This window comes from Drosophila ananassae (genome assembly GCF_017639315.1).
Source record: "Drosophila ananassae strain 14024-0371.13 chromosome 4 unlocalized genomic scaffold, ASM1763931v2 tig00000061, whole genome shotgun sequence".
Classification (NCBI taxonomy): domain Eukaryota; kingdom Metazoa; phylum Arthropoda; class Insecta; order Diptera; family Drosophilidae; genus Drosophila; species Drosophila ananassae.
Genome location: NW_025319038.1, coordinates 580,753 through 593,559, shown reverse-complemented (window position 1 = coordinate 593,559; position 12,807 = coordinate 580,753). Strand labels below are relative to the sequence as shown.

Below are 12,807 nucleotides of genomic sequence, written 5' to 3'. Positions count from 1 at the left end.
CTTCGAGAACATGTTGGTAAATTCTGCCATGTCTACATGGATGACATAATTGTTTTCTCTCACTCCCTCGAACAACATTTCAAAGACCTAAATTCAATCATTAATATTTTACATAAAGCCAATATGAAAATATCATTAGAAAAATCTCAATTTTTTAAATTAGAAACTTCATTTTTAGGATATGTAGTAGCGCAAAACGTTATTAAAACCGATCCTCAAAAAATAGACACCATATCGAATTACCCAATTCCCAAAAATATCAGAGAGCTGCGTAGCTTCCTGGGTCTCACTGGGTATTATAGAAAATTTGTAAAAAACTATGCAACCATTGCCAAACCCCTGACTAGATTATTAGAAGGTTCCAATGGAAAAATATCCAAGAGGATGTCAAAAAATGTTTTAATTACTCTTGACGAGACTGCAATACAGGCATTTAATGAACTCAAAGAACACCTAATTTGCCAAATAGAACTGGTCCAACCAGACTATTCAAAACAATTTACATTAACAACTGACGCATCCGACGTAGCCATAGGAGCAGTACTTTCTCAGGACGGATACCCAATCACTTTTATATCAAAAACCCTTAACAAAACTGAAAGAAATTACGCGACTAACAAAAAAGAACTTTTAGCAATAGTATGGGCATTAAAAAACCTAAGAAACTATTTGTACGGAGTATCAGGAATTGAAATACATACAGACCATCAATCACTCTCATACGCAATTTCGGATAAAAACCCAAATGTGGAATTAAAACGATGGTTCAATTACATAGAAAGCTTCAGGCCAAAAATTTTGTATAAACCGGGTACTACCAATGTAGTAGCAGACGCACTGTCCCGAATTGAAATAAATAATATTACAGAAGATGAAGACGTAGAATCCACGGATTACGGAACCCAACACTCAGCCGAAAGTAGCTTTAGTAACATTATAGGCGAAACAAAAAAACCACTTAATCAATTTAAACAACAACTTTTAATAGCAAAGGGAAAATTCACAATTCATGAACAGATAAATGTATTTGAAAATAAACGTCATATTATTGAATATGATCAACCAGAAAACTTAGTTACAGTCCTTAAAGAATATCTACAACCCAATATTAATACAGGGATTCATTGTACTCCTGAAGTGTTGTATGAAATTCAAGTTCAATTAAAAAATAACTTCATTAATAAATTCGTATATACAAAAAGTTTTGTTGTAGACATAACAAATAATGACGATAAAGCAATAATTATAGAGGAAACACACTGTAGAGCGCACCGAGGATTAGATGAAAATTATAAACAAATAACCAGATTATACTATTGGCCGAATCTGTACAAAAAATTAAAAGAATATATAACAAATTGTGAAATTTGTAATACGAACAAATATAATAGAAACCCGACTCAAATACCTATTGGAGAAGCCCCCATTCCAAAAATAGAAGGCCAACACTTACATATTGACATTTTTTACGCGCAAAATCTAACCTTCTTAACTTGCATTGATGCCTATTCCAAATACCTCGTTGTAAAAGAAATTACTAACAAAAAAAATATCGATATAAAAGTCTATGAAATACTTCAAACATTTCCCCAAGTTAAAACGATTATGACAGATAACGAACCTAGCTTTACATCAGCACAATTTAAATCCTTCCTACAGCGTTCTGGTATTTCAATCCATTACGCAGACCCCAGACATAGCCTTTCGAATGGACAAGTTGAAAGAGCCCATTCAACCCTAACTGAGATAGCTCGTTGTATTAAAGATGAGTACCGTCTCCTAGAATATTCCGAAGTTATTATAAGAGCAGCAAAAAGCTACAATATGACAATTCATTCAGTAACAAATCAAAAACCATACGACATTTTATTCAACAAAATAGATCACAGTGACTTACCATTAAAACTACAAACAGCACAAACTAAAATGTTAGATTATCATAATAAAAATAAATTAGATAAAAATTATCATGTAGGAGAAGTAGTATACGAGAAAATACACGGAGAAAGAAACAAATTAGGTCCCAGATTTAAAAAACAAGTCGTTCAGGAAAATTTACCCAATAAAGTAATCATTAATAATAGGAAACGAGTTATTCATAAAGACAACATTAAATAAGCCATATTTTACAGAAAATGGAAATACCATTTATCATCACCATTTTGATAATCACTTGCCACTCCGAAATAATCGACTACACTAACAACGAATACCTACTACTGAAGAATGAAAACGATGTATTGACGTATGACTCATTCGAGGACCTCTTTCATATCACAAACCTAAGTTTTTACAAAGAAATAATTAGAATAGAAGATAAAAATACTAACAACAGCAACTCAGATTCAGACTGGGACATTTCCCAAAATCTAAACATTATTAAAATTCTTATGTCCCAATTAATACCATCAAGAAATAAAAGGGGCATTAACGAATTGGGCACAGCATGGAAATGGCTAGCAGGTACACCAGACCATGACGACTTAATAAGAATAGAAAACAAAATTAACGAACTGACAGAAAACAATAACAAACAATTCACAATAAATTCACGTATATTTCAAGAAGTCCAACTTATGACCAAAATTCTTAACACAATCGTTGTTAACAAAGAAACAAAAGTAAGACAACACCGACTACAATTAATTACACTTGATATCCAAAATTTAATCGATACAATCACCTTAGCAAAAATAGACATTTTTAATACGAAAATACTAAACGAACAAGATATTAAAGAAATATTTAGACACGAAAATAAACCAGTTGTACTATCAGATCTGTTAGACATCTCCACTTTTAAAATAATAAAAAACCAAGACCTACTTATAATATACATAAAATACCCAATTATAAACAATATCTGTAGCTTGTACACATCAAGGGCAATTGCCCAAAATAATGGAAAATTAATAATAGACGATAAGACAGCATACTGTAATGGAAAATTCTATAAAATAACAAACTTTAAAAAAGAAATATTCAATAACTATTGTAAACTCTCAAACGAGAGCTCGTGTTTTATAAATCTCTTAAATGGAAAAAAGGCAAACTGTTCAAAAATACGAGAAAAAAATAAACAATTTGAAAATTTAGATGAAGGCGCTATTCTCCTCACTGGAGAAAATATTGTAAACGAAACAAAACTAAATGGCGCATTTTTGATTTTATTTAATGAAAGCATAATTATCAATAATATAAAATACATCAACGAAAAACAGAAAATGTTGGATTATATATCACAGTATAAATACAATAATTATATAATAACAGATTACATATTTTCCAACGATTCCGAACTAAGTTTAGACAACATAAGCATTATAAACCCGTTTGTAAAAATAGGAAATACAAAAATATCCCTTGAACTCATATTATTAATTGTAATACTTATCCTTTGTGCCATATATAAATCACGTAAAATAATATTCAAAATGCTAAAACAAATTCAATTAAAACGAACCAATATTGAACAAGAAATAGAAATTCCAAAAAACGAAACCACTGCAGAATCCATTGCAGAAGTTGAATCTGAAAGAAATATTGAAATAACATTTGCCGAACTTAATAATAAAATCACCTCCCTCACCGCACAATTGTAATGAATCGGGACGATTCATCTTAGGAGGGGGAGAATTAACTAGAAGTTTAAGCCATATTTTATATGAATATTATAAACAATTATTTGGGCACTTGCCACCAAGCTCTTTTGAGTCTTTATAATATAAACATTCCCACACTCGCATCTAGCACCCTAACGGAAGACCAAGCTTGAGAAATGAAATAAACAAATTCCCCCTATTGAGCCGGCCACGGCAAAAACAACATTAGACTAAACATCCGCTAGAATCACGCCACTGCGGCTCCCCTTTTTAAGCATCCGTATTGATACCCAAATTTTCCATGCTGATCACAGCAATCCCATTCGGGAAATTCTCTTCGGAATTCAATTCGTAATATACTTCGGGAAGATCCCGAACCAAGAAGGAAAAGAATCAGCTCAAGCCTGGTCAGTCGGAATCTAGCTTAGGTTAAGATATAATGCCTTGTTAGACTTAAGATCGGAATGAAACCTAATAAAGTTTAAATATATATTTTTTTAAAAGTTAAAACCCGTCGTGATTATAATTTGCATACCTACATTCGATACCTATAAAAGCATGATTGATTCATAATATGAGCACTTTATATCGGCCTTATCAGAATGCGTATATGCTCTGTATAATTTGTATACGTATAACCGTACATATATATATATACTCCATAACCCTTTACATGGAGTAAAAATAGATTTTAATTATTTTATACGCGTGAAGGAGACGCGTATGTATAAAATAATACACGTGTATGTATATATGTTTGAGTAGACTCACATCTAAAGTCAATGTAAGCATATCTGACTCTCTGTCTGTTTCTAAGCGAACAATATCTCGGTTTTTAATTGACTTGAAACTTTGCATGCAGGCAGTAAATAACTCGAACTGCTGGAATCAGTCGACTACATATGTATATCCTTGGCTGCTAGGTAACTGATGGATCACATAAGGCATAACTTTTTTGTTTTTTAAACAAGAAGATTGGTACTTAATTCATAAATCCATTCATCCAGGGTCCTTCTTATTTAAAAAACACCAAACCTACAGAAAATTTTTAATTCTTCGGCTATATATAGAGTTTCCTCGCGCACGCCTAGGCATGCAGGTCGTCACCTCGTGGACTTCCGTCCACAGTGATTATGGTATTTCCGATCAATAAGTTTTATGACAGCTGTACGATTACAGTCCACCGATGCAGTTTGTCAAAATGTATACTTTTTGACACACTTTTGACAATATTATAGTGTTTGTTGTAGATATGCAATGTAAAAGAACAAAGATATCGACGTATTTGCGAATCTTATGTCAAAAGTAAACTATAGTAAAAGCTTATCTTAACTTATGTATGTAAGTTTGTTAAAGTATTGGAAAAAATAAAACTGAAATTGCAAAAATGTTACTTATCCATACTTATACATATTGACGCATTGCCTCAAATGTATCGTATGTCGAAAATAAGAATTATACATTACACAAAAGTAAAAAGGTTTTCTTGACAGGAGTTTGTTAGAAAAATATAACAAAAGTAGAATCGAATCATTATTTTAGGGAAATTTCTTTGGTTTTGGCACACGTATTTTATAAAAATTTGTTCACAAAAATCTCACAAATTAGAGAATTATTTAAGAAAATTTAAAAAATACTTTCTTCTACTTCTTTCTTTCTACTTTTACTTTCTATCAGGAAAAATTCTTACACAGTATATCAACACATTACCTGTACTTTTATTAATTTTTTGAGAAAAAAACTAGACTTTTAAATTATGCTTGTTATATAATGTTTTTTTTCTGAAAAAGTTTTCGTTCAAAATGTAATAATAAAAATATTTTAACTTTTCGCAATCTCAAATTAAAAATACCGGAAATTTTTCAAGTTATACTTTTAAAACCCTAGAATTATAAAAACAAGTAAAAATCTGTGTACATTAAAAAACTGTTCATTTTTTAAAAATGGTAGAAATTTGAATTGAAAGAAATAAATATTTTTTTTAATTTAAAACCCTAGAATTATGAAAACAAGTAAAAATCTGTGTACATTAAAAAACTGTTCATTTAAAAAAAAATCGTAGAAAATTGAATTGAAAGAAATCAATAATTTTTTTTCCGTTAAGAGTCAATTTTTGCATCCATTAGGAATAATATAAAATATTAAAATTATTTTTTAATTGGCTGTACAAGTTTTCATCCTTCAACTGAAACTATAGTTTTTTTTTATTTTTAATTTCTTCCATGTCACAGCGGTGTGACCGCATAACGTATAGTGGATACACCAAACATTTGGCCTGTAAGGGAACATTTTTTTGTGAAAAATACCACGGAGAGTTCCATGGGTGTTTTACACCCAAAATTTTATAAACTAGAAAACGTTGGTACATCGGAATTGGGATAAACATTCGACGACATCGCGCGGCGTAATTACTTAGGTCGTTTACAGTTAAAATATATAATTGTGTACGTACATATATAATTGAACCTAATACTTAAGGCAAACCAATATATAAGCTATGTATGTGAAGTTAGAATTACATGGATTTGAAAATATCCGAAAAAAGTAGTAAACAATCCTTATTATTAAAGTGTCTAACAAATGCAGACTGTTGACACTAGATTGATTTAATTCATAGTGCATAATATTTATGATTTAAAGTTACTCTAATATTCAATTCCGTTCCCACAAAAGTCCCAACATATGCATGTATGTTTGTATTGAAGTATGACGTAAGATTTCATATATGCAAAAGTATGTAAATACTTATTTACCATACAAACATATGTACTTATTTATGCAAATTTAGCAATGTTTTATTGAATACCCTGAGCTTAAAAAAAAATCATATTGTATTTAATACAATACAATATGTATGTACATATGTTCATTATAATGAAAAAAAAATTAATTGATAACAAATTTTTAAATTTAAATATTTCATATACAAGTTTTGACCTTATTTAAAAATAAGAAAATAATATTGCTCAAAACTTATCAGTGTAAACATTTAATTTACACGTATGTATATATGCACATATTTAAGTGTTTAAAAACATAAAAGGGGTCCTATCTATTTTTGGACGACGCTCGTACCTCATCATGATATATATGTACACATATACATCCATGCATATACATATGTACAAATGTACTTACTTTACCTGCTTTATTTGGTATTTACTAGTAATCAAACTATGAGTTTATCAATAAGAGAAAAGTGAAATTCGTACACACAGATGTTTTCATACATACGGCTAAAAAGTTAAGGCTTTTATGTTATATGTACAATGTGTATTTGTATGACTCATATGGATATACAAAAAAAATATTTTAAACTAGAAGGCTTAGTTTCTCTTATTTATGTACATTCATTTTATGCCGCATGTTTTAGTTACAAACAAATTTCTTTGAGTAATAATTATTACTACTTAAGTAGATGTCACCCACATGTATATACACATACATATGTATATTGTAAAAATGCCCTGCATTACCAGTGTTGAGGAGTTCGTTGGGGAACTCTCCATTATATGCTCACCATACATGAAGGAATTTTCGTATAGGATGTCCTATGCATCGGTGACCTGCGGAATTTTTTCCATAACTGGGTAGGGAATTTCCCCAGGAATTCTTGCAAAGAAACCATAGGGACGGTGTTAGGTATTCTTTGCTAGGAAGTTCATCAAGATATTTTGAAAAAAAATCGTTGGCGATATTTAGACACCCACCACACCAATCTTATATATATAAAAGAACATCGTGTTTTATGTTACACCACTTATAAATCAAGAACGGAAGAACAGATTTGAGTGAAAATTGGTTGGGAGGTAGCTTAGAGCCAGGAGAAGGACATAGGATACTTTTTGTCCCGTTCGACAGCGTTCCTCCCTGGCCCATACTTTTTTATTTAGGCAGACAGCTAAGAAGAAAATGTCAAATGTCAAAATGTCAGTTACAAACGAAGTCAAATTCATAGTCAGGCTCTCAAATTTAACAACGAACCAAAAAGATTGTGTTGCGCTGAAATCAATATTAAAACTATTTCTATTAAATAAATAATTAACAAGTGGATTGAAGTGAAGTGAAGTTTAATTAATAATGCCGCGACCAAGACGGTCGAATCTTTCCCGACAAAGCCGTAATGCAAGAAGAATACAAAATATTGCATATGAAAGGACTGAAGAAGAACGAGAAATTGCACGTGAACAGCGCCGCAATAGTATGGCTCGACTTCGTGCTTCTCAAATAGATTTCAATTTGCGACGCAGATATTTAGCTGATTTGAATCGAGCTGCGTTTCGATACGATTGCAGCAATGATTACAGCTTGCATCCTAGCGTTTGCATTGGGCAAATGGACGTTGTTTGCGAGTATTGTGGTGCATTAAAGTTTTCCGGAGAAACGCCTGGATTATGCTGCGTTAATGGTAAAGTGAAATTGCCAGTGTTGACTCCGCCACAAGAGCCATTGTATTCATTGCTTTGCGGCGAAACACAAGAATCACGCCACTTTCTTGTGTTTTAATAAATTAATTTGTTTTCGCAAATTGTAAACTAAGTTAAAATGTTAAGAGAAACATTTTACAAATATCATAAACTACATTGTACCAATTTTACTTATTTCGACTGGACTGGGATTCGAACCTCCGTGCTTCTGTTTAATCGACCAACATGCAAGCCTCTAAGCTATCAAGGAATAGCGAGAAGATTGCGATTGACAATAATATGACCCTACAAAATTGCATGTATCAATCAATCTCAATTATTATCAAATCCATATTTAAAAAAAAAAAGAACAAATATAACATTTTATATAAGATTTCGATATTAAGGGGGCAGGTTTGAGACTTCAAAAATTTTTTTTTTTCAAAAATTGTTTCATATAATAGAACATTATCTAAGGAACATCCTGGGTTTCATGTCGATCGGACTAAAGCTCGCTGAGATACCGATTTTCTAGTTACTTTCTCTCCATATACTTTCAATTGCTTTTAAAACTTTAGACGCGTTTTTCTCAAAACAACTTTTTCAAGTCGGTGCGTAACGTAACTCAAAAAGTAATGCTCGGATCTAAATAAAATTGCACACATCTTTAATACAACAAATACTTGCGGATGAACGAACGCTTTTTTTTTTAATTTTTGTTACCATTTTGACGGGCAATAATGGGTTGATTTTTATGAAAAAATGGTACCTCCGACTTTACAACCGCGCCAAAAATTCAAATTCTCATATTTTTCGAAATGGTTTCGTTCATTTGAACAAGAAACTAATATTTTAAGTAAATCACTTCAATTTTTTCATCCTCTGAAACCATCCTGCACCCTAAAAAAAATTTCGATATTAAATAATAGTAAACATAAAGAAAACTCATAATGTATATTTTTCTGTTGGGAATCGAACCCACGACCCTAAGATTAACCATTGAACCATCGGGTTAAAGTTTCAGACGCAAAATATTTGGAATCACAAGAATATGTGATCACACTCTCCCTCTTCGCTCACTTACTTTGCTGAGAGCATTTTTTTCTCTCATCGACTGTCTTTGCATTTTCTATTGTTTTTAAAGATGCTGCCTCTTACTCTTTTCTCAGTGTGTCCCTCTCTAGAGCTGGGGAATATTTTCTTTCATGATTTTCTGGTACGGCAGGGTGGGTACACATACATATATATATGTACATAACATGGGTGCCCATATTTTATGGGCTGATTTAAACATTGAACAGCTTAAAAGAAAAACAAAATTAACATATTTTTTAGTTAGTACCATTTAATATCGATAGATACAATTCATTGGGTCAATTTAAAAAACAATATCAATTAAATGGCCACCTTTATTCATCACTGTCTCGAGCATATCGGTCGGTATGGCCCTCATTTCGGTACGGATGCTGTCCTTTAGCTCGTCGACGGTTTAAGGATTACAGGCATAAACTTTGCTCTTCAAACCCCACAGAAAGAAGTCTGGCGGAGTATAATCGGAAGATCTCGGTGGCTAGTCGAAAGGCTCGCCTACTACAATTGACGTTTAAAATTCTACTGTTTTGGCGTTTCAAAAACATGTCTTATCAAGCTTATCGGTCAATATTTGAGAAAATTATTCAAACTTTAAGTCGGGCCACAAATGATGGCGCACCCAGTATATATAGAAACATATATATGTACTAGCTGTACCCTGCCGCGCTTCGCTGTGGCGTATTGTGGTTGGACGTTAAAGAAATAAAGAACACGACAAAGCATAAGTTTCGAATACGTTTAATTTCGTAATTCTTGTGGGTAAACAATATTTTTCGTTTCTCCATTCTCCGCGTAAATATGAAGGCTATCTGGTTTGCCTACACAGGAACACGCAACATTAAACAATTGCCACTATAGTAGGAGCATTATATCTCCTGGTCTGTTCTGCAGCAGGTGTTTTGTCCGCATGAATGGCAATCTTGTGGGTATCCGAACGCATCTTTTCAATTTCCGTTTTGAACAAATGCACCAAATTGTTTCGTTCGTGAAGGAGTTCCTGTAGCTTGGAAATGGTGGACCTCTTCCCGGAGGTTTGTATTCCACAACGTGCATTGACTTCATTTCATCACCGATGAAGTACATTTGAAGATATTTATGTTCACTGTCTGGGAACGGGAGCAGGGCGCCAGCTTTCTGATCGATTTGCCCTTTGATTTTGAAAGTTGGCATGAATTGGTCAGTTACAATTTCTGCACTAAATGACGTCATTTGGAAGCAAGAATTATATTTCCTAATGTTTAATAGGAAATTCTTCGATTCAGCAGTGGTTCCAGCAAGCAAAGTTCGCAGTGCCTCTGGTGGTGTTTCAAGTTCAGGTAATTTGATTTTCCCGCCAGAACTACACATTCCTTTTGTTTCATTATTGAACTTCAGAGCCTGGCAAGTGCATGGCTCATCGATTGTATTGCTGATTTCGATCTACTGTTATATGTGCTCGGAATTCAACAACTTGCCCTATCATGTTAATGTCTTTGCGGGCGAATTAAATCTGCTTTGGGAGTATGACGACGCAAATTTGATTTTTTGGGAAGCATTATTTTGTTTGTGACTGAAACTTCAAGACAAAATAGACCAGTGTGGAAATCGAGTTCTCGTAACGAACGTTGATTCTTCTCTGCTTCCCAGCGATCAATCAGTTATATGGCAGCTATAAGATATAGTCGCCCGATCCCGACCGTTCCGACTTATATACTGCCTGCAAACATAAGAAGGATGTGTGCAAAGTTTTAACTCGATAGCTCTAAAACTGGGAGACTAGTTTGCTTAGAAACAGACAGACGAAAAGACGGACATGCTCATATCGACTCAGGAGGTGATCCTGATCAAGAATTTATATTCTATATAGGGTTGGAGATGTCTCTTTCACTGCGTTTTACACTTGTGACCAAATTATAATACCCTCTGCAAGGGTATAAATAATTTCCACTTTTTTCCCCTTAAGGCACAGAAACATCGATGGCCGAAAAAAAACATTGATGCGTCGATGTTATTTAATCGATTTTTTTGTACCTCAACAAGTTTTACTCTAAAATAGTGATCGGCACTTTGCTATTCCAGGGGAATAGGAATTTCTCTGCCACACATCCATACAAAGTATAAACATTGTAAACATATCTAAATTTTCGGTTTCAATTCTTGATGTGACTCTCCTTTCTTTCGGTGCCCCCGTTTAATATAACTTAATGGTTAATCCACCAAAGTAAAATTTACATCGTTTGATAATCGATTTACCCTGGTACGAATGGGAATGTTTTTTAAAATCTTATTCGCATTGGTCGCAGTGCCGGAAGTATCCCATTTAGATGATTTAAGTATGTCATATATCTAATATCTTCTTAACTAAAACCATGTTTGGCATTCCGATCACTTAGTTTGGCCAGGAGGGGTCCACTTTTATGTAACCCTACATCATTTTGCAATAACGTCCCTAATGGAAATTTTTTTCAATTTAAAAATGTATATATATTGAATACACAGGCCAACAGCAAAAAATCTCCACACATAATTTCATCTGCTCCATAATTTTTATGCTCCCAAAGTTCAGAACAAACATAGGTTCCACCACCCACAGTTTCCGCGGTACACCTAAGAGAAGAAATTGATAAAATTTTACCATATATTGAATTATGTAGGCCATGTAATTGCGTTGACTATAATTGTTTTAAGTACATATAATTTTTTAAATGTATGTGTACCAACTAAAATAAAAAAAATGACATCTAGCAGTTACCATATCTTTGGAATACTCATCCAAACTTGAAATCTTCGATTTTCTACATTTATTTTTGTGCTTTTATGATTTTTTCTCAAACATTTTCCTATTGAAGATTTTTATTTTCTTACTGAAATCAGTAGACCATACCATGTTTTAATTTTGTTGTTATTGAATTAATCACTGTGGACGGCTGTCCACAAGGTCGTCACCTGCATGCCTTGGTGTGCGAGAGGAGACTCTATATACAGCCGAAGAATAAAAAATTCTGTAGGCATCCGATCTGAATGAATTATAAACCAATCGAAAGGTATTGTTTTAAATAGACAATTAGAAGTCCAAACATTTTCCAAAAGTCGTTTGGTTTGGGAGAAATTAGGCTGAAAGTAAAAAACTTTGGATCACTAAATTGGGGCTGGTGGAGAAAAAATTTAAAAAACGTTAATTAACCAATTCATAACTTTATAACCAAGAAATATAATAATCAAGATTTTAAAACCTTATCTTTACAGCTTTACACCGTTGAAAAGGTTTTTTAAATATCTATTTCACTTTCTCTAAGACCAAACGTCTTAATAGTCCCAAAAAAAAAACCACTAAAATTATTTTTTTTTTTTAAAGAAAAAAAACTATTTTTCAAAATTGGCTCTTTTGACCTTATTTATATTGCATGTGGAGATAGCTTGTGCATGTATGTATGCAATAAACTTGAAAATATAGAGTGAAATTTTGCAACTTTTACTTTATTTGTCTATCGGTCGACTATATCCTATAGCTGCCATATAACTGAATGATTGGAAATTCCATAAATTTAGTATTTTTTAAGTTAGAGGGTTAGGACTTTCAACACATGTTATATTTGGTAAAAATATCTCATGTACAAAATTCATAATGATCGGCCGACTTTGTCCCATAGATGCCGTAGAACGATCGGAATCTTGATACAGATTCCTGACAATCTAATCCGATCATTCATAAGGATCTGCCGACCATA

General features: G+C 32.7%; 1 protein-coding gene across 2 annotated transcripts in view; it reads left to right on the top strand.

The window, feature by feature from the left end:
• Nucleotides 1–5,888: 5,888 nt before the first annotated feature.
• LOC6504364 (plasma membrane calcium-transporting ATPase 1) overlaps nt 5,889–12,807 on the top strand; it is a 177,961-nt gene continuing 171,042 nt past the window's right edge. The window contains exon 1 of one of the 2 annotated variants that reach the window (XM_014903951.3): nt 5,889–6,046. The gene's annotated coding sequence lies outside the window, so the exon portion shown is untranslated. Of the gene's footprint in view, nt 6,102–12,807 lie in introns of both variants that reach the window. The other variant, XM_014903948.3, reaches the window with a different exon arrangement.